We start from the raw sequence: 24,578 nt of genomic DNA, 5'->3' as shown, positions 1-24,578 counted from the left end.
GGAATATTTCAATAGTACTAATATTGGAATGTGCACCAAAGTGTTTCAGATATTATTTTCGACTTTCTAAAAGTATTTTGTTAATCATAATTGATAATAGTCACTTATTTTATAATCCAGAAAATGGCCATAAGTACTAATTTTATTCTGTACTTACTCTGGTACAAAGTTATTAAACAAACTCTCCTGTAAGAAAGCCAGAGTGAAGAGTGACAAATTTCATAGAATTTAGGAGTAAGCAATGTTGACTGTTTGAATTTGGTCTCTTGATAAACACGCTTTCTATTTATGGCTCTGATCAAAATTAAGGAGAGAATATGTTCTTATTTTACCCAGCCTAAAACAACATATCTAACATATTGAAATGCTGACAGACCATGAGTCACTGTGACATTGTTTCTATTAAAAAAAAAGTCTCCCATCAGAATTACTAAGCCAGAAAAAAGAATGATTTATGGCATTTGCCAATGAATTGATGGATCTGGAAAATATCATGCTAAGTGAAATAAACCAATCTGAAAAAAACAAAGGTCGAATGTTCTCTCTGATTTGTGTATGCTAACGCTCAACAAGTAGGGAGGGAAGAAAAGAAGTTCAGTGGATTAGACAAAGGGAATGAAGGAAAGGGAAAGGAGATGGGAGTAGGAAATTCAGCGGAATGAATCTAACCTGATTTTCTTTGTACATATATGAATATACCACAGTGACTCTCCACGTCATGTACAACCACAAGACTGGGATCCTAATTAGAATAAGGCATACTCCAGGTTTGTATAAATATGCCCAAATAAACTCTACTGTTGTATATAATAACTAAAACATAAAATAAATAAAAAGATTAAAAACTAAAAAGAGAATGAAAAATGAGAAAAAAGAATGTTACATGAAAAAACATGGTAGTAATAAGACATTCAGCTCATAGAGAGAAAAGCTGGCAAAAGAAAGGCAGATCCATATGCAAAGTAAATATCCTTTTCAATATCCTTTCAATTGCTGTCCTTTCATTACCAAGGGGTAAAATATAATGAGTTTGCCACCAGGAGACTGGCTAGTCGTCTGGGCCTGGTGCTGGGTAAGAAGCTCTGCATTAATCTTTGCAATGGCTGGGCAGAACATCTATATCAGTCCTTGTGGTCATGCCATTCATGTGGCCATCAGGCGAGAACTGGAGATACTGGGGAAGGTGTCTGAGTGCTATCCACTACATAGGTCATGCGTTCACTGGAAAGCCTTAATGAGCATTCGCATAGGATGAGATTGCTCTCCAACCCTCCTCACTAGTTTCAAAAGGTTTATCTACATTTTTTTCCCCAGATTTTCATGACTCCAGTTTTCTATCCTCATCCTTGCTAGGTCCCTGATTATTCAGATGCCGCAGTCTGGCTGCAGCAAAATAACCGGGGGGTGAGGAGCAACTTGTGTACATTGATAGAGCAGGAGTGGGAGCTGTTTATTGTAGGACAGGAGGGGTATATATCCATTCCACACAGCTTATCTTAAGTAACATAAACTAGATACAGCAGTCAACCAATAAGGAATCTCCACACTTAATGGCTCGCTGGTGTTACTCCACAAACCACTCCCTCTGGCAAAATGCCAGGCGCCATTCTGACAGCTGTGGCTCTCAGCATTCAGCCATGGGCGTGGGGATCAACAGAAACCACTGTAGGCGTGTAGCCTTGGGAATCTCTCCTCTAAGGCAAAGCAGCTAATCAGATGCATCTCTCAGAATTATGCTTCCTGAGGTCATTTCTGTTCCTTATGAACAAAATTAGGAAAATGCCTGTGGGGAACTGCAAAGCAGCCTTTCAGTTTGGGGTGACTTTTGCTTATGTATGGAATCATCTATAAGTCAGCTACAATAGGGGACTTCCATAATGTCGTAAGAATTAAGGGATGGGAGTCCATACATTAGCAATACATGTCATGGGACTCTAACTTTCTTGTTAATTCCACTTACTTTTATTTTCAGAACTTCTATGATGCCAAAATCCTACTTCATGAGGGAGCTGGCCAAGTTAATCCATAAAATGAGGAATTCAGATATCAGACCATCAGGTATTGAATGGTCCAGATCTAGATCTGCCTCAGGAATATATACCAGGAATGCTCTGTTTTTATTTGGTTTTGTTTTTGCTCAAAATCCGAGTAGTTAAATTTGAAGTGATCATGCCTTTGTTTCAAAATTTTAAGCCACTTATCCAAACTTCCAGAACTTTTTTTCCCCCCAAGCAACGACTCTCTTAAATAACTTTTCTGTCCTTCAAGTTTTACTAGGAACAGGCAGTATTACGGGTAATTTGAAAAAAAATCTAATAAATAAAAACATAAGCCCCTTGAATTTTGCCCAAGTATATTTCTCCACAATTTAGAGACTTTTTAAGTATTACATTTCTTTTAGTGGTGGAAGAGCTTATGTAATTCATCCTGAATTCCCTGGGTATTTCAGACCCTATGATCCATAGAAACATCACCCAGGTGGTGACTTTTTAAATTTCACTTGCTTATTTCACATCTCCTGGCATATGAATCTTACCAAACCACATACAGTATTTTCTAATTCCGTCCAACAAGTTCAACACAGTAATATTATCAGTACAGGGAAACTGCATAATATTATGTTCATGGTGAAAAAGTCAAAATTCCTGAAAACTATATTATTACATAGACATTGAGAGTTGGTTTATTCTTGATATAAAGCGGCAGACTGCCATATTGGGTAAGATAAAGTAAATGCTTCTTTGTGGTCTTTAATCACCATCTTTTCCTTTTTTCCATAAGAACTGTAACTCCATGGGTAAAAATCAACATGGTACTTCAGACATAATTCTGATAGTACACATCTTCACCATGCAGTCAAGATTGGGGATATGAGGCAGCCTGGGTGGAAAGAGTTCCCATGCCAAGTGCTCCTTGGGCAAACATACAATTTATTACTTAATTTGTGCAGGCTCCTATTTTGACTATAGGGCTGCAGTTGTAGGATTCCAGCTAGTTGTAAAAGTGGGTTGAGGAAAACACATTTGAAATACATGTTTGGAGGGAGAAAGTCCCTGATAAAAAGTTTAGGAATAGCACTTAATCATAGATTTTAGAACTATGGCCAAGACAGGCATTATTATTTGGCTTGCTTATGGGAGCAATGTCATATTCAAATACTGAGTAAGTGCAAGAGAATTTATCTGTGTTATGGCCTTGATCTTCATAGGAAGAACTGAGCTAATTTCCTGGATATAGGAACACTGCTGGGGAGAGAAATGAAGAAGAGGCAGATCACATGGGAGGAGGATAGGTTGTGTGTGCCCGGAACAAATGTAAATAGACAGTATCTAGTTACATGGCATGCATCTTTAAGAAGATGCCTGATGAAGACAGGCCTTTCCTGTATGCAGTGTGTTTTGCCCAGGACTACATCTGAATAACTGGTGGATGAGGGTGAGCCTGTTGTATGGTTGCTGCCTTCGTCTCTGAAACTTCTTGTCTATTGATGACACATTTCTCAAATTGGCAGGAATTCAACTGAGCTCATTCCCTAGGCATTCTTAGGAGCTTCCCCACCGCAAATAAATAAATAAATAAATAAATAAATAAATAAATAAATAACCAATCTAGTATCCACAGTTTTTGAAGGCACTGAGACTATGAATTGTTTTTTTTTTTTTTTTTTTTTACTGAGTTTGCTTTCAGTGTCATAAAAAATTTACAGAAACCTGCACCCACAAGAAACTATGAAATTCTTCACCTATCATCTCTCTCTGCTATAAACAAAACAACAACAAAATCATTGCTCTAGATTGTCCATATGACCATCAATTTTTATTGACTGTATCCTGTGTTCTTGCAAGTATAATAAATCTTAAGGTTTGTAAACTTAATTACCTTAAACATGTTTAATACTAATATATTTAATTAACATTAATTAAACATAATAAACATGAACCTCTATATTATGAATAGTGCTTTTAAAATGCCAGAGAAGGTATATTCAAGAAAGATTATTGATTGCTTTAATTAACTTCAGAATTTATTTGAAATTCCAAGCATTTCATATTTTAACACCTTATAGTTCTATGAATTCCCAAAATATAAAAAACATGAAAATACTTATGTTCAATTCATCAGTTATCAATCTATTTCCAATATTCAGCAATATATATTTACATATATATATATATACTTCATAGAAAATAGAATTTTATGTGATTATTGTATGTTCAAAGTAAGAAGCCAAAGTACATATGCATTAGTTTGTCTGTTTACACTTTATGGATTCTTACAGGAATAAGTCAATACTTGTGTCTAACTACCTTATTTTACTTTTTTTCCCCTCAAGACTATGAATCAAAAACTCTATTACTTCTTGTCATTTTTTTGTCTACTTATAAATTTTTCCTCTTATAAGTGATTCTATTTATTTCCAAGAGTGTTAAGAAGCTTATATCTCATGCATTTTGTTATCATACTTGATACAATATGACAAAATAAGTTATATATAATTTAAAAAAAACACTGTTTGCCAAGGATTACCACATAACATTTTCTGAGTGTGATTTTTTTAATTAATTAGGGTAACATTAAAATGTTTAATGATGCAGTGCAATTATAGACTATAAACAAGCAAATCAGTGATGATAGTTGAAAATGTGACTATATTATAAATTTGGTGGATTTACATGATTGTATATAGGTGAGAGGACTAGCCAACCACACATTAGGTTAAAATACTGTATGAGTGAAGACTGTTTTGTATTTCTTAAAAGAATTATCAACTAAATCAGGAAAGGACAAGATAGAGTCATAATCTATTAACTTAGTGAAGACTAACTCTAGTTTGGAGTTACATTTTTTGTGTGTGAAAATATCTTGAGTTTTGGTTGCAGCAGACCAGAGCCAATAGTTTCTTATTTTTCTTTAATCAATATATACGGGCCTCTATTTAAATTTTTTGGCTCCAGATGTGTGAAATTTAGTAAGTACAATGGAACTGTGCTCTGAGAACTTTACAAGAGTGGATCTAGTCATCAATACCAGCAAAGGATGTCATGTTATTAAATTGTGTAGCAAAACAACCTTTAGTTTTCTGTGAACAAACCATCATTTTACCTTTGAGAGTTGTCTGCAATACCTTTAAGGACAGTGTGCCCAAATACTTTCCGAATTCCACAAAACATTGTTATTTCTTATTTTTCTTTGCATTCAGTGTCAGCTGGTAAACAGGATTAATAGTATATCTTATTACCTGGAACTGAAGGGTTTGGTGATATATTCTACATGCTAGTTTTTGTTCCATTGTCTTTTCTGAAATAACTTTACCTCATTAGTGCAAAACCTTATAGGGTGATTCCTCAGAGGAGATTCAATCAATTTTAAGATTATTTTATACTTCTGTATCTGGTTAAGTCTGTTTTTTTTTGGGGGGGGAAACTATTTATATACTTGCATACGTTGTCTTGGTATCAATAACAGGTTTCTGAATTTCCCACTAAATAGCATTTTTGTCTTTAAAATAGTGGACTAAAATCATCTTATTCTAGAGTAATTCTCCATTATTTGACTTAAAAAATAAAATATTTTATGTTTAAAATAACATTAAACTTGTAAAATATTAAATTAAAATAACTTTGTTGTCACTGATGATTTGCAATGATGAATGTTTTAGTTAAGATATAAAAGTTAAATATTTCTTTTGTCTTCTATAATATATTTAGAGTCAATTGACAAGTTGTATCACATGAAACATTCAAACATTCAAATTATTTTATGTACTATTTTTACTTAGAATGATGTATCATAAAACCATGCCCAACTGTCAGTGGTATGATCACATTTATGGTTTATTTCCTTGTTTAATTTTATTTATTTAAATGAATATTACAAATAAAAACACTGAAAAATATCTTCAAATAAAAGCATGTGTAAATTTGAAATGCATTGTAATACCATTACAAATAAATACAACCACTTCTTTTACTGATTTTTATGCATTCTAGATTTCAGTGGAATTAAACACTCTGTACAGGGGCTTCCTGAAACAAATTTAACTAATATACAACTCTGATTAAAAGTATTAAATGTCATTTGCTCTAATGATAGTAAGTCAAGCCCCTGGTGATGGCACACTGTCGCATGTGATTTGGAATGTATTTCATCCATAAACTAGTCCTCTCTCACTAAACTATCGTGATTTCATGCCAATCACCCCTATGCCACCTGATTTCAGACATATTTCATCATTACAGTAACTGCATGTCTTAAGTGTGCTAATTTTCTCCACCACAAAGATAAAGTTGTTTTTGATTAAGTGTTTGAAAGCCATGCCTGAGTGGCAAGGAGAAACTGGATTCCAACATTCTGTTTCTGCCTTTGTGGTCACTGAGGAAACAGCTATTTTATTTTCTGGAAATCCAGGGGCGCCTCTTCTCAAAACTCAGCACAATAAATATCCAGGTTCCTTTGAGTCTTTGTCATCCAAGTTATTTTGGTGTCTCTATAGAATGGGTTATTCAGGGGCTCTTGACCTAAGCCACTGAACACAGAGGAGGTTCTTAGAGAAGAACCCCAACTCCCACTCTTCTAGTTTTTCATCTGAGTTAAAGAGGGTCTTGTTCTTGGGAAAGGAATTGTCATTTGACACAGTCAGCTGCTAGAGATACTTTTTTTTTAAAAAAAATTCATTTATAGTTTGTTTTCTATCATCCATATGTTTGCTTCTTTCTCTTTCTCCTTCCTTCCCTTCTTTTCTTCTTCCTTTCTCTTTCTTCCTTCCCTTTTTCTACTCTAAACACACAAACACACACACATAATTTTAAACCATATTAAAAATATTCTTAGAACACAAATATGTAATCAGTATTTTCATAGGAAAATATATGTATATATTTGACCCTTAAGTGCCTTTCCGTGGTTTGAGACAGAGCTCAGTGGCAAAGCTCAAACACACCATGTACAAGGCTCTGGGTTTTATTTCCAGTACTGCAATAATCAAACAAACAAACAAATAAATAATAAAAAATAAAATAACAAAGTTCCTTTTTCTTTACGTTTTATCAAAAGCAAGTATTCCATATGTTTTACGTATATAACAGAGTTCTAAATCAAATTTTCTACAAACTTAGCTATGTGATTTTAAGTAACTCAAACCCGTTAAGTTCTCATTTATTTGTTGAGTTTAAAAATTTTTCTATCAATTAAATGAAGAGGAAAAATAATTTAAATGTGTTGGTTTATGGTTAATTCCAGTTGGAAAGCTAAAAGATTTCAGTGACTTTTTTAAAACAAGATCTTTATCTCTGCAAAGATCATTACATTTTGGAGTTTTGTAAAAGCAAGTATCTCTCTAAGTGATTTAATCATTTAGTATTGCTAAAAAATTTGTAAATTAAATGAATAAGTCCTGTGATTTGATTAAGCAGGAGAATAGGAGAGAAAAATATACTGCTATTCTCTTTAAATTTCTAAAAAGAGTTCAGGCTTCCAACATAAGCTTCCCAGAGTGATTCTTTAAGTGTTGTATTCGTAATAAATACCTACTTCATAGGTAAAAGTATATTTTTGAAATAATTAAGTAAGGAGACAATAACAAAGGCCTCTTGATATAAATACAATATTTCCCGTAATTTTCATGGTAAATATTCTCTGCTGTTCTCACTGAATGCAATCTGCTGTTTACTTCTTAACACAGGACTTAGTTTTGCAATTGCAGAAAAAAGCATTGCTAATATTTCTTTCTGGTGCCTGCATGCTGCTTTACTTCAATCTTTTTGATATTTTCTTTTGTTTAGGATTCCTGATTCACTTGCTTTAACGCAATAGATTATTTGACAATGTTCTCCTTAATGTTAGAGAAAAATGTCAGGAAAAAAAATGCTTCTTTCCTTCCCTGTCCCCACTAACAGAGCTTTGCCTCCCTTTTGTTGTCTTGCAGGAAGCACCTGCAGGGCTCCCCATCCCATTCCCAAGTCTGCCATTGACAATACATAAAGATGGCAGTGAGAATATCAATACCAATACCCCACCCCATCAGTGGTAAGTAGACCTTAGTGTGTATCTCATTTTAAACTCATCCAGGAACTTTGTTGCAGTCAAGATTGAGAACCACTGCTGAGTGTATACCTTTCACTTGCCCCAGCCCAAAGGAGAAAGTGGCTAAAAACAAACTTCATTTCTGTTGTATGTGATTAATACATGAAAATCAATCCTTACCCACACCACATCTGGAGCCTGCCCTATACTACATTAGATTGGATTTTCTTTCTGGATATCGCCCATTTGTCTTCTTTTTTCTTCCTTGAAGTAATATCACTGTACAAATCAGAGTTCTCCAGAGAAGCAAAACCCATAAAATTGTATATCCATGTTGAAAGAGATTTGGCTCACCCAATTATGGACTGCAGGAAATCCTAAATCTGCAGGGTGGTCTGACAATCTGGAGACCCAGCAGAGTGAAAATCCTAGGGCAGGCAGGTTGCTGGAAAATTCTCTCTTGCTCTGGGGTGGAGGTTAGAAAAGCCTTTTTTTCTTCTTCTATTCAAGTCCTTAGTTAATTGGATGAAGCCCTCCCACAAGGTACAGAGAAATCTGCTTCCTTCAAAATCTTCCAATTTAAATGTTACACATCCAAAGACATATCAGGATAATGTTGGGCACCCCAAGACCCAGTCAAGTTGAAACATCAAGTTAATCATCACCATCATTAACACATAATCTGGAGAAGGGAAGTATAATTCATGTGGAAATCTGTAGAAAGTTCATTTTAATTTTCTTTCCAAATCACACTTTCTAGTCAGTTTCACTGATAACAATGTGTTTTTTAAACCTTATTTATGAACTGTGTTTTCTAATAGGTTCAAAATCTAGATGGGAAAAAAGTGCAATATAGTCACTTCATTGAATCCAAACTAATCTCAACACATACATACTACCCAACTACTTTGCTAATGATTTAATATCAAAGGGGTTTCCTTACATTTCTAAGATTTCAGGCTTCCTATATAAGCTGTCCAGAGTGATTCTTTAAATGTTGCATTCATAATAAATGCCTACTTCATAGTTCAAAGCATAGTTTTGAAATAATCAAGTTAGGAGAAAATAACAAAAGGTCTCTTGATATAAATTCAATAAATCCTGTAATTTACATAATAATAGAAAATTAAAAGATGGTGTCATTATTTCTGAACTAGGAAATCGTTGTGATATATATATATATATATATATATATATATATATATATATATACATACACATACATACATACACACACACATATATATTTTCTACCTTAATATAATATATATTATAATAATTTTAGTTCAGAAAACATGCTTTTCTGATATTTGTCTTTACACAAATACATAACACAAGATGCATGTTTTGAATAAGTTTTGAATGTGATGGAGACTTAGTAAATATTGGCCACAGTGATGATTCTGTTATTTAAAAGGCCATGAGTCAATGCAAACTCTATTGGATATACATTAATTTTCTCCTGTAGTTCATTAAAACACACACACACACACACACACAGATAAGATATATACCTTACTTTAACCTTTAAGAATTCTGGCTAGAAGCAAGTTTATCTATCTCAGTAAAAAAAAATCCATAAAGGGAATGAAGTTATTCAATATTTAGATGATTTCTTGTGTTCAAGTTATACAAAGGGCCAACAGCTGTTTATAAATCTCTTTAGCATTATATTCTGGCTTTGGAAAATCACATTTCTAGCATAGTGAATGTAATTCAACCTTAGGAGATCACTTACTCCAATAGGAACTTGGCAACAGCCCCTGGTTTCAAACATTAGGCCCCGATATGTGCTCATTGATGTTGGAAAATGTTATAAGCACATGTGTTAGGTTATGTGAATTAATAGTAATTTATTTCCTGAAAAATTACAATGGAATACTTATATGAAACTTAATATAATTTCTATATGTTATGTAAAATTGGAATAGAATATGGAAATTTTAATGCACAAGGATTATATTTTCATATTTTGCTGAAATATTATAAAATGTCATTTATACCTTTCTCAAAAAATAAACATAATTAATTATCTGTCATCAGAAGCTATATAGAACACAAATCAAGTGCCTGCCCTACGTCTCCTCATTCATATTTACGGGATCCTATATAACACTTTTTGTTTACTGTCTGATGTTATATTTGTTCAATGAGATGTCAATCATTTAATAGATGGACATGATTTCGCACAGAGCACAGGTGCCAATTTGCATCAAAGACACCACACCAGGTACAATTAAAATGAAAATATGGAAATTTATCTCTCAATATAATTTCTCAGTCTTGCACTCATTGATTCAAAATGTATTCTTGTTTTATAGGATACCTCAAAGGGAAAATAAGAAACATATCTAAAGCAAAGTCGGTTTCCCTTTTTTAAAACTGGGCTGTTCTCAAGAATTTTAATAACTCAATAAATTTGCTCCATCCCCATTTACTTTATCAAGAAACATTTACAAGACACCTAAGTCAAAAAATTAAAATGAAGTCTGTGTTTATGATAAATTGAAGACATGAATTTATTTGTCTTTTTGTTATGTGGGAAAAAGGAAAAAAAGTGTTAGGACAACAAAATGAATAATGTAACATGTTTCTATGACTACAAGAACAGACATATCAAACAGGCCCTGTTGTTAAGACATTTGACAAAGAAATAGAAAAAGAAGAAAATTCACTTCCCAGGCATAAAAATTTTATGTGAAACTATATAAATATCACAGTACACATTCCAAATACTTATGATTTCAGTTTGAAATAAAACAGTATTCTGACATAGCTATTGATATTCATTTCATGCAAAGAATTTTCTGTTTGATATAATTTCCAAACTTTGTATGAAAAAGTACATTAAAGACATATTAGGGTGAAACCTCCTTTTCATGGAAGTCATGTTATGATACTGGTATGGCCATTAAGTGTATTGGTATTGTAATTTTTCCTTGAGATGAAAAGGATTAATCCAAGGATTAATGTAAGACAATAATAAATGTTTTGCAAAATTGGAAACATTTTCTAAGATAATTAGAAATGTGAGAGCAGGACAATGAAGTCAGAAAAGAAAAAAATAAGCAACGTTTTAAGAATGGAGAGAGGAGGGTTTGAAATCTGCTTTCTCACTGTTCATCTGAAAGTCTGAAACCTCATCAGTACCTTGGTTCTATTTCTTTATCTGTGAAATTGGTGAGAGGAACTGGAAACCCACTTCTCTTGGAACACTGGGTGGGTATGTTCCATTCACCAAGTTGACTCCTAAGTTCTTGGACTCCACAGAGAATATCCAGACAAGTGAGGTCCCTTTTCTCTCTCTCCCTCCAGCATCTAGCAATGGCGTGCTTTTTATCCCACATTTTATCACCTGACGACACAATATTAGAAGAGAACGGGAGGTATCTAAGCCTGTGTGAAGCATTTTTAGTCATCGGAAAATGACAGGTGCACACTCATGGAGCCCCCTCCCATGGTCATCCTTGAGTGAGAACTCAAGGCACCGGTTAGTGATTATCCATTTACTCTTTCTTCAATAGTCTGCACATGTCATAAAATGTCATGAAAAATAAAACAGTGCATGTATTTTTTCCACTGAATTTCTAGAGCCTCCCAGAATGCATGGTGATTAAGTTTCCTTGAATGAAGTATCTGGGAGAACTGGGCTCAAAGTGCAAGGAAATACTAAAAATTTAGCAATCCTTCATTGTTTTGTTGAGTATAAAATTATGGGAGTTTTTTTGGTTTTATTTTCATTTATGTATTTTTAAAAGTATTTATTTTTTTTTAATTATAGGAGGCCACAATATCTTTATTTTATTTTTTATGTGGGGCTAAGGATCAAACCCAGTGCCTCACACATGCGAGGCGAGCGCTCTCCCTCTGAGCCACAATCCCAGCCCCTATTTTCATTTATATTATTGTTACTAAAGTTTTATGAATTCATATATAACACCAATGTTATTGAAGCCAACTATCATTCTAATTAAAATAATCCCTCTACAATATCTTGAAACAGATACTCAATAACACTCTAGTTGTTTAGCTGAGGATAAAAAATAAAAACACTTCTCTTCATTGGAGAACACCAATGGCCAGTCAACAGTCTCCTGTGACCAACCTTATTTAAGAGAGAGAAAAAAAAATCATTACTCTTAATATCTTTCAAATATAATTTCAGGACACAATTTTTGCTTCACAGCTACTCTTTCAAAGTAATATAGGGGGAAATTTTCAAATTTAAGTATTTCAAATTTTAAATAATGTACATCTGTCATAACTCAGAAATATATTTGTATTTTAATGGAGCATCATAATATTTTAAAATGTTAAACTAGGAAAATGATATTTAGGTGGATAATAATTCCTTTATTTATATGCTAGATTGAGACTGTGCCTTGATTGCTTATCGATTCCTAAATAAACTGCATTGGGTTCAGATGCTTTTATTCCTAAATTGCCTAATCTCTATGCATCTGTGCCAAACAAATTTCAAAATCTCTAGGGTAATTAGAAAGAGTTAGCAAAACACCTGTCTCTGTAACACCTGGTGGCAGTAAAACATAAGTGCAGATTGGACTCTTAAAATTTAGTTAAGTCTTTAGCATCTTGCACAATAAAAGTAAGTATTTCACCACACAAAGAAAGCAAGTTGTATACAAATAGCTGATTTTTTTTCTCAAACAACTAAAACCAAATGTAATTTAGATCTAGCTCTTTCTCGTGTCCTTCTCACCCCTCTCAATTTTGTCTAAGTGAGCTAATGCAGGGTTAGCAAATTACCATAATCCAATATAGGAAATATAGATGTATTTTTTGTGAGATGAGAAGAAGCATCTGGTTGTATCAGGTTCAAGGAGATAGAGTAGATATGTAAAGATCATCAACATTCCTAAAACCTAACTCTGGAAGTATTTCAAGGTACAAAAGAAACCAATTTGGTTCCAATTAAATTAGATGATATCTCAGAGTAATCTATTGCAGGCGTTATTGAAATTACCTTGGTGTTTGGCATTTACAGCATATGCAGTGTAGCTCCTCAGGAGGCTGTTTCAACCATTTTGCATACAAATTTGGCACAATGGAGCAGGGCACGCAATACTAAATGAAAGCATTTAACCTGATGTTTCTACTCTTTCACTGTAGGAAGGACATTTGATAAACAATTACCATGTCAGATATTTATCTGTCATATAAACTGGTAACTCAATATTTTAAAGCATTATTTGATATCTTTTGAAAATCTGTGTCCCGTATTCTACTTTCATTAACAGTCATAGTTATTAAAAATGAATTCTAGAAACTCTGTCTAATTTGTCATTCTCAATGCTACTATATTTTTGCCACTTAACTTCTCGAAAAACTTTTCCTGACAACTGTAGTAATGAATATTACACTGCCACACTTTGAAATTCAACCATTTTTGGAATTGTTTACTTATTTTTTACTATGAAAATGGTTATTATTTCTTTTCCTTTTTCTTACTTTTCTTTTTTTGTTCTTTTTAGTTATACATGACAGTAGAATCTATTTTTATACATTTAGGCAAGGATGAAATATATTTTATTCTAATTAAGATCCAATTCCTATGGATGTACACAATGTTGAGATTCACTTTGGTGTATATGTGTACATAGGAAAGTTATGGCAGATACATTCCAATATCTTTCCCCTTTGTCTAATGCACTTCTATTTTTTCTATTTTTCCCCTTTCCCCTTGTTGTGGGTGAGTATCCATATATCAGAGAGATCGTTTGACCTTCAGTTTTTGGGGGATTCACTTATTTGAGTAGGCATGATAGTTTCCAGATCCATGCATTTACCAGCAAATGCTATAAAGTCATTATTTTTATGTCTGAGTAATATTCCATTGTGTATATACACCATAATTTATTTATTCATTCATCTGTTTATGGGCATCTAGGTTGGTTCCATAGTTTAGCTCTTGTGGATTGTGCTGCTGTAAATATTGGTGTGATTGTGTCACTGTAATTTGCTGAATTTATCTCCGTTGGATATATACCAACCAAAGAGTAGGATAACTGGGATAAATAGTAGCTCCATTCCTGGGTTTTTGAGGAATTTCCGTACTCCTTTCGAGAGTGGTTGCACATAATTTTCAGTCCCACCAACAATGTATGAGTGTACCCTTTTCTCCACACTCTGGCCAAAATTGTTGTTACTTATATTCTTGATAATTGCCATTCTGCTTGGAGCGCAGAAATGAATATTTTTTGAATCCTTTTTTATGTACCTTAATGTTCTTATTTTATTGTAGCTCTAAAGATTTTTTTTCTCCTCAGTGGTTTTGACCACTATTAAATACTTTCATCTCTCTTTACATCCAAATGTATATTTATATCCTATAATGTTCTTAAACCTTAGAATCCTTGAACTTAACACATAAAGGACATGTGTACTGGGAATGTCCTCATGCTTTCCATATTAACAGATGAATGTTTGAACTCATCATCTCTCTGAAACTTGGTCCTTGGCCTTTATTTCATATTTTGTTTGATTGTTTTGTTTTTCAGGACATGGAACTATCCTCAACACATAAAATTCAGAAGTTTTAAGTTATCCTAGAATTTTCTCTCACCCTTGTTTCTAAAAATCATGAATTCTTTCTCTTAGAGCTTTTAGCTATTCTCAATCCAGTTTGTGAACTCTGTAACTATAAATTCATGTGTTAAAGTCCCAACCTACAAGGAATTAGGAGGAGGGCTCTATGGGGGGTATATACCTCCAGATTGGGATTAGTGCTCTTACAAAAGAGGACCCAGAGATCCAGCTAGGTTTTCCAAGCATGAGGACAAGGAGGGAAATGCCATCTATAGACTAGGAAATAGACCTCACCAGACACCAAGTATGCTGGGGCCTTGATTGTGGGCCTCCAGGACTCCAGAAATGTGAGAAATAAATGAATTTGTTGTAAGCCATCAGTCTGATGGCTTTTGCTATGGTAGAACAAATGACTCTGACAACTAATAGTGCTATTCAGACTTTCCTAGACTCCTCTTGAACATTTTAATGAGTTCCCCACACATTCTCCCTTAGCTCCTTCAAATGTACATTCCACATATTGCTGGACTGAGCCAAATTGAAGTGAATGTTGAACAGCAATGATCACCAAAGTAAACTCCCCAGACCAGTAGGATCAATTTTACCTGGGAGATTGTTTGCAATGAAGTTCTCAAGCCTTAACTCAGAACTACCAAATCAAAGTCTCTTAGAGTGAAGACCAATGGTCTGTTTCCTAAGCCCTACATGTGATTCTACTGTGTCCTCAAGTTTAAAAAGTATTATTCTATAGCATTGAATCTAAGACCCACAAACACTCTGCAGGTCCTTGCTTTCTGCACCTATCTGAATTGATTTTCTACCTGGAGTAGCCTTGCTATTTCTAAACTTTTCAATTCAGTCCTATGTCTTTATTTTCCCCAGTTTTTTTCTGACTCCTGAAATCTCTTCCTTCTTTACTTTCCTAAATTTTGGTGCATACCTCTACAATTTCTTAGCTCAAATATTTCATTAGCTATAGTATCTCTGAACTATACTGCATGCTCTCTAGGCAGAATGATATGATGGTGTTTTATTTATGGTACCATATATAAAGTTCAAGTATACCCTTTTCTAATAATAGATACTCAATATCAATCATTTCTTTGTACTCAAAAAGAAAAAAATATAAGATCCTGCTCCTGAAACCTAGCATTCTTCTCTCTCTCTCTCTCTCTCTCTCTCTCTCTCTCTATATATATATATATATATATATATATACACACACACACACACACACACACACACACACTTAAGTATATTTATGATTTTTTAGAAACTTTTAAGTGGTATAATTAAAAGTTATATAATTATAGTTATATAATTATAATTACTCCATATTTTCACATTATAGACTCTTGGATAAATATGCTATATCTAGCTTTTATTTGTTCACTCTCAAGTTTTGACCACCAACAATAAAAAATTACAAAAATTTATCTAAATTGTTGAGGAAAGAGGAACATCAGATAGGTAGTTTTGCCATAATGGAACTTCTAAATAGACAGCAACCATTCCAAATGCAACATGTTTATGTAATTCTACTGCATTAAACAGAAGACCAGAGAACGTCTTGATACCAAAACACATTTGAAACCTGAAGAAATAAATTAGTACAAATGTCAAAAATGATTCTTCATGACAAAATAGATAACTTGAGATAATTTCATTCATTAGATAAGAGAGGTATAAATCCAAAGATTGAATGAAGGTTCTGTCATAAAAAGAGGATGATTTAATCACACACTGAGACCAGATTCAATGAGTGGATGGTTAAAAGGAAAAGAAAAAAAAAAAAAAAACAGAAAACAAAGGTGAAGTTTTTACATATATTGTCACTAAGCCACTCACAAAATATGTGAATTTCTGCAATTCAATATGAGGAAGATACAACAAAAGCAAGCACACAATAACATTCTTCTAATAAGCAAAATATTTGAATAGACCCTTGAAGAGAAGGAATTCCAAAATCCCCTGTAAATTTATAAAAAAGTGCCCATCCCCACTACAATCATGGAAATGTAAATGAAAAATCCATGAAATATTGAAATACAGGAGATGAGCAGATATTAAAAGGTCTGTTACTTCCTAAGGCTGGTAAAGATGTGGAGAAATGATCAATGTCATCTATTGTCAGGGTAGGAGGGAGGGGAGAAAGTAAAAATGGCATTATATAATGGAGTGGGAAATACGGATAACAATCCATTCATTACTTCCATCCATTGAGTCACACGGGGCTCAGAAGCTGGGCGAGTTGGATCGCTCTCTGCCTGACTGCTTTAGACCGAGAGTGTTTCTGCCCTCAGCACTCCTGTGTTTGGCCCTTCAGACTCAGACAGAGCTACACTAACAGAGGTCTCAGATGACATATGGTGGACTCCTCAGCTTCTGCAAGTGTGTGAGCTCATATCTTCTAATAAATAACTTTACATACCATTAGGTCTGTGATTCTGCAGGACTCTAATAATCACACCAATAAAATAAATCAATAAACAGTAAAAATAAGAGAAGTTAGAAGTTCATTCTCCTGACATGTATAAATGATTAGAACAAATAAAAAATAAGACAAGAGAGGCCTGTGGCCACAGCAGTGGTTCACCTCTTCAGTTGGAAGTATGATCGGTCAGACTTCTGAATGAGGTCCTCCAACATTAAGGACAGGAATGACAAGAAAGCAAGGACAGAGTTACCATACCAGGGCAAGAAAGGGAATTTTGTGTTTTTTTTCCCTCTAATATGTGCAAAAGGAAAGAGTGTCTAGTTTTAGCACCTCACCTTCATTTCACCAAATAAGAAAGAAAAAATGATTACATACCAAAATTTGATTTTCCTTATTTTTAATAACTTAATAAACATTTATAATCTCAAAAAATACTAAAAAATGCAAGCATAAAATATGGGTGCTGTGACATCAAGTAAGGAGAATATTTTATGACTAAAAGCTAAATAGAGTTAGTTCAATATCTTACCCTGGTTTTCTTTTGAAACAGTAATGTTACACTACTAAAGAGGTAATCTATATTGACAAAAAGCCACTATTCTTATATATAGTGTGTCTTAAAATCACCTTTCCTTATTATATGGGATTGTTATTCAGGAATAGTCATGGGCCAAGAAAGCATGGAAGAAAGAGAAAAAGCAATTTCTTCTCAGTTGTTCTTAACAGTAAGCAATTAAAGATTTTTAAATTGATCCACATAAGAGCCACAGAGTAAAACTGATTAATTGTGTAAAGATGGGGCAGTAATCATTATAAAAGAAGAAAAACAGAAGCATTTCCTTCTAGGAAAAAAAAATTGTGCTTCCATCTAACATTTAAAGTTCAATTATCTGAAAATGAGTTTATTTCTTAATATACTATGGCAGCAGTTTAGAGGGAAAAAGCTATGTTTTTTAAATACTGCTGTCAGTGTGTTTTATAAGTTGACAATCTCCATCAAAGACTTAGCTTGAAATGTTAATAGAGAAGTGAATACAATTGAAGTAAACAAAATGTATTTTTGTATTACAGATTTTATAGGAAAAGGTGTCTCAGAAACCATTGTCAATGAAGCATCCAGACAACAATAATCAAGGTGGCAGGTGGGGCAACAAGCAAGGTCAAGGTGAACTTGAACACAATGAGAACAATGACCTGAAGAGATTACTGATAATATAAGGTTGCAAAAACCATAGGAGGTCATTTGCATATTGTGTCTATGCATATATGTTTGTGTATGCAGGTAGGAAGGAGTCTTCCTCTCAAATAATTACAGGCAGACAGACATCCCCATCATGCATAATTGTGTGTTTCTTTTATAAGTAAACAGACATCAACTGGAATTCCTTTCCTATGGAAGAAAAACCTTGCCCCTCCAGAATCAGTGATGAAACATCAGGCTATGTATTTCTCAAGGCTAACTTGGACAAGCAGGTCTGATTTTTGAGAAGAGAAATAGCAGTCTCCTACATATGCTGGTCTTCCATGCATGAAAACCACACCACCCAGGGACTTGCACAGGTAGTACTTCATTAGCATTTGGTGCTCATCATTCCTTCCTTTCCTTTACACTTAGTTCCAAAGGAGTGGTCTCACTTGGCAAAAATGTAACTTAAAGATAAAAGTTTAAGCTCACTGATTGAGTTCATATTTCAAACTTTCTACATTTAATTTTAGTATTTTAAAATAGCATCTTTTAGGATAAATTGTCAAAATGAAAATTTTAAATGGAATTCCTGAATGTGTACTAGAGATGTGGTTCTCTAAAATGTTTATTCAAAATAATGAGAATTTAAAGTAATAATAATGAAAATAATTGCAAGGTTTAAAAAATTGCAATGTTTCATATATATTTTCAAGTATGACTTTCTTATTAATAAAAATATTTTATATCATTTTGTGTAGTACCATGTAAATGTCATACTAATAAATTTGTAAACTACTTTTTAAATTATACATGTGTATAAGTGTATATATAGATTGTTGTTTGTTTGTTTGTTTGTTTGTTTTCCATGTATATTATCTGGCATTTGTATTTAAATGATTGTTATCCCCATACTTATGATCTGGGTTGAATTATTTCCCCAAAAAGATATGTGGAAGCATTTATCCCTTGGTACACATTAATGTGACTTTTGTATGTGAAATAGGGTCTCTTTAGACATAATTGGGGTGCCAGTTAGATGAGGTCCTACGGGAGTGAGGTGGACTCTTGCTCCCATGTGACTGGTGTCCTCATGAGAAGAGGAGACACAGGGAGGGACATGCACAGAGAGGATAAGGGGCAGACAAGGCCACTCACAAGGAGGAGCAACTGGAGACCTCGGTGCAGACATCAGAGTGCTGTTCTGCACTGGAAGTGTCCCTTGGCTCCCAAATCAAGAGAAGAGCAAGAAGGAGTCTGCAGACTTTGGGGGAGCCTGGCCCTGCTAACATCTCAACACTGCCTGGGCCTCTGGGCTCCTGCTCTGACTTATCACCATGTCTATACCTTGGTTGTGGACTGGTTTTTGGTTCCATGACTTGGTCCCAGGGTCAAAAAAAAAAGTGTCATTTTCTCTAGATAAGCTAGTTTAAGTGCACGGCCAAAGAAATCAAAACTATTCCATAGGAATACTAAGTTTCAATTGCACTCACTTAAAACAATGACTAGTCTAAGTCTGGTCAAGTGATTAAACCAGGAAGCAATAAAACAAATCTTCATTCTTCTGCCATGTGAACTAATTAATAGTTATGTGAAAATATTAAAATTTGAATTTAAATATTTGTGCAGAATAGTTATCAAGTATAATTATTAATACCATTTTGATTTTCCCCAAGATTATAAATTTCTAATTCAAATGTGCTAACTATGTTCTTATTTCATCTTTCAATTGTTTTTATGATTCTCTAAATAATTCCACAAAAATTTTCTCTTAGTTTGTCTAAGTTAAACATCTTACATTATTTCTGAAAATTTGTTAAAATAAGACATCTACACATTTTAAAATAAGAATTATTTTAAAACTTAACAAAATATAAAATAATTTAGCAATTATTTACTCCAGGTAAAATATGAAATATTCTTTATAGGTTATTCAAGTATAGATATTGTTCTTCTTTGGTTACTTATTCTACCCAAACAATCCTCATTTGCTATTCAGAAGGCCAGTAAAATTATCTAAGAATACACATCATCTTTATTTTATAAGCTCTTTATATTTTTTTAATATGGTACATTGACCAATGTTAAATATTTGAAGATTTAGTACATTTTAGAGAATCATTTGTTTAATATTTATTCATTCAAATTTAATTAGCCTTTTAAGTTTTATGAGATATCCCAGAAACACTGACAGATCCTGGCTTTCACTTATTGGGAGAATATGCCAAGAACTGAGATAGCATTTGATAACTAGTGTTTGTGACTATCATTCACAAAATATCTCAGAATTTGCAAGGGACAACTTGTGAAAAGCACAGCAATCCACTTGTGCCATGTTACACATACATTGAACAGATTCCTGCTTTGTCCAGGTACAAAAAAATTTAAAAAAAAATCCTTTATCTGATGGCAATGAAAAAAGAAAAAAAATAGCATTATAAAAATGTTTTTTCTTTGTAACTGTTAAAACTGGTGAGTGGAATACAATACTAATGAATTGAATTCCAAAGAGGGATACACCTTCAATAATGTCTTGAGTAGAAACAATCGTCACTGGTCATCTGAGCACCAGACTGATAGCAGGTGGGCAGGGAACGGGCCATGGACCAGACACTGTGCAAATAAGAAATCAATGGAGCGTTCCCCGGCAATGGCTGGAAAGAGAGATCAAAGGTTGGAACAGAAAAAATAAAGGAATAAATCACTGAGCCTGAAGATTCATACCCCTGTCCCAGTAGATTTTCTAACAAAGGACAAAAAAGAAACTTGGTAAACAAAGAACATTTATATCTGGCCCTTTTCACATGGTGAGGTTTTTCTGGATCATAAGAGAATGTGAACCTAGAATACAGGCAACTGAGTCTTTTCCTTTCAGCAAAAGCATGAGCATTCAGAGTCTTTTAGTAATTAAGAAGGAAAGGTAGCTGACCATCTGCTCCACCAGTCACCTTGACCTTGGGAGGATTCTGAATGATGAGCAACAAATTGCTGCACAGAAGAGCTGACAGCCTCTGGACAAAGAATAAGACCGAAAAAAACACATTCCTCACTCCACTGTCCTGTTATTCAAGATGTTAGGAATGTGAACAAAAGCTACAAAATGATGGAGAAGAAGAGAAAACCTAATAGAACCTAGCCAAAAGTAACCATTTAGGAGAGTCCTGGAAGATACAAAGGTTGGACTTAACAGGCTAAGATTTCAAACTAACACTTATAAACATAGTAAATAATTTATAAGAAAATAACTGTAATTAATTTAAAATGTTATATGATTTAAGAGCTAACACTCTAAAAATAAATAGAATATGGAACTGATAAAAGATACTGGCTAATATTTGAGAGGAACTAGAACAATAACATAAAGGCAGATCAGATACTGCAGAAGAAAAAATCCCTGAATTTGAAAATAGGCCAATAGAAAATTTCCAAACTAAATTCAAGTAAAATACATATATTGCAATAAAAAACAGGCATAGAGTCATTAGCCTCTGATACAAGATTTTATTGGAGTTTCAGAGGAAGACATAAAAGAAATTGGGAAGAAAACACATTTGAAGTAATAGTGGTCAAACTGTTGTCAAATTTCATGAAAAATATCAACCCATCTATCCAGAAACCACAATATTTCCTTTGCAGAAGTAATATAAAAAACAAACAAACAACAACAACAAATAGTAGTTGAGACTCTTCAAACTCAAACTGTGAAAACCTTAAAAATAAAAGTAACATAAAAGTAGATAGAAGCACAAAGCCACAATACCTATGGGAAAAATAAATGCAATGAATTGGTAGGACTGGAGGAGAATAAACTGAGATTGAAAAGTGTGGGGAAAAAATAAAACTATCAACTGCAATTCTTTATTCTCTAGTTAACCAAATGTCCCTGAAAAATGAAATTGAGAGAAAGATGCTTTCAGAAAAAATAAGAATAAGTTTCCAATAGAACTATATTATAAATAATTTCATCATGAAAACAAATTCATAGAAAAAAGAAACTCAGATCTACAGGAAGAAATGAAGAATGCTCATTTGTAGAAAGCTACTGACATATTTATTAGTAATATGACATCCTACTTGTGGAAAGCATGGGATACTCCATAATAATTGCAAATATGAATTATATTAAATAATAATATGAATTATTAATCACTCCATTTTAACATAGACAATTCCTTAGAGTTTGATAAGTTTCTGCTTGAAAACCAAGTAACTTTTGGGATAGTAACAATGAAAGCAAGGCTGCTGTGACACCATAGAAACCCACAGAAACACCTAACAGGACAGATGGAGAGACTGATGACAAACATCATAAGTGGGAGATGGAGAGAGATGTTCTGCCTGTTTCTTCAATAGCTGTCTATAGAACCTGCTCCAGGTTTCATGTCTTACTAGACACCATCATCACATGTAGAGCAAGGCAGGAGAGATTGTGCAGCATTCACTAGAGGGTGTAAGTCCCTGAGTTGAGGAATTCAGTGCCTTCCCTCATAAAATAGTGGAACATATTGTCATTTAGTGTGTGTGTGTGTGTGTGTGTGTGTGTGTGTGAGAGAGAGAGAGAGAGAGAGAGAGAGAGAGAGAATATATGACTTGCATTTTTCTCTTTTCCTCAAGAAGAAACTACTAAGGGATAGATAATCTTTATATTTCTCTGACCAATCCAAATCTTACAGCAATAGTCCAATATATCATTTTGCCCTAACATTATAGACTTTGGTGAATGATCTTTGATCTACCATATCAATAGAATAGAGATCTAACAGAGGAGAGATGTTCTTGTTACTATTTCTGCTAACAAACATCTCCATTTACTTCCATTTAAGCATAGTCATAACTTTATGCCAAAAGCTTAGCAGCCTGAAATAACTAGTAGTTGCCTTTCTAGTAATTTTGTTGGCAAGTATACTTATTTTTATTATGGCTCAGTCAATTACTAGACATTTAGGAGGTTAAAACAACAATCATTATTATCATTTGGTTTTCCTGGGTCGGGATTCTGCTAGGCTATCTTCTCAGGATCACAGAAGAGAGCCAGACAACAAGAAAAAATATGTCTCTATAGGACCACTGAATCTTCCAAAGTATACCTTCTCTGATTACCTCATTACCTTGCATTAAATAGCATAATTAAGGGAGGAGAGGTCATATCCAATTCACAACCCTTGGTTGGCAGTCAAGAGAGGAAAACATATAGAGCATATACTACAGATTGTGGAAAGAGAATGTTGGGAGTCATCTTAGAATTTAGTGAGGTGTTTGGGAAGAATGTGTCCTGTGCAGTACTCACTTGGGCTTTTTCATGAATTCAGTCATACATTAGCTGTGTCTGATCTATGGTCATCAGAAGATAGGAATGGGCAGACACTCAGGATGACTTACTCAGCTGGCATCAGGATGACTTACTCAGTTGGGACCACAGCTAAGTCTGCAGCCATATAACACCCAGGTTCTCAAGCAAGCAGTCAAGAATCACACATGTAACTTTTTGTTGTTGTTGTTGTTCTGGATTTAGTATCCAGGCAGAAACAGCCTGATTTATTGAATCGGTGCTGGAAATATCATGATGTTATATTTCCTATATTATATTAGTCTATACCAGGTTGAAATCTATACACAGTTGAGGTTGGAGAATTTCAATGGAAAACATGTCAAACACTTTGAAGGCATGTTTTAAAACCACTATAAGACACTAGTGTCCCAGGAAAAGCAGTCAAATCACCAATCTTGATGAATTTCTGGGTAAAATAGACAGCCCTATCCATTCAGCAGAACTCTGACAATAAGAAAGCATGGCAAACATGGAAGTGAGTGTGACACAATGGAAACTTCTATGTTTTGCATGATTTCTCACACAGTTTTCATCTTATAATTCACCTATTATTTCAATCAGTGTCTTATACTAATTCTGTATTAAAAGAGAGTACTCCTGAAACGTTCTCTGAGAATAGTTTGTGTCATGCAATATTGAGTGATTATTGATTAGATATTGGGTTCTCGGATAATTCATGTACTTTCATTTTACCTTGGTCACATTAGATCAGGCTACATGCAAAAAGGAAATATTCTTAAGTTCTGTAGTCTTTAGATATGATATTTCCCAATTCCCTCATTGTTATCTACAGCTGAAACAGAAAGAGATCCTATATTCTTTGCCTCTAAAATGATGTGGGTAAAGGTACTAATTTGTGTTTGTTCACTTGCTAAGTAAAAGCAAGCAAACTTTCATGCATTAAGATTTAAAACTTCTGTACATTTCATACTTCAATATCAAGCTCTTCAAGACTACCAATGGAGTATAAGACCATTTCATGTTACAATATATATGAAATGTTTTATTGATTATTTTATTCATAAAAGACTAGAACTTTTAAACTTTTAGGCTTTTCTCTT

This window comes from Spermophilus citellus (genome assembly GCF_964194105.1).
Source record: "Spermophilus citellus genome assembly, chromosome: 1".
Lineage (NCBI taxonomy): Eukaryota > Metazoa > Chordata > Mammalia > Rodentia > Sciuridae > Spermophilus > Spermophilus citellus.
Note: the sequence above shows the minus strand (reverse complement) of the source record.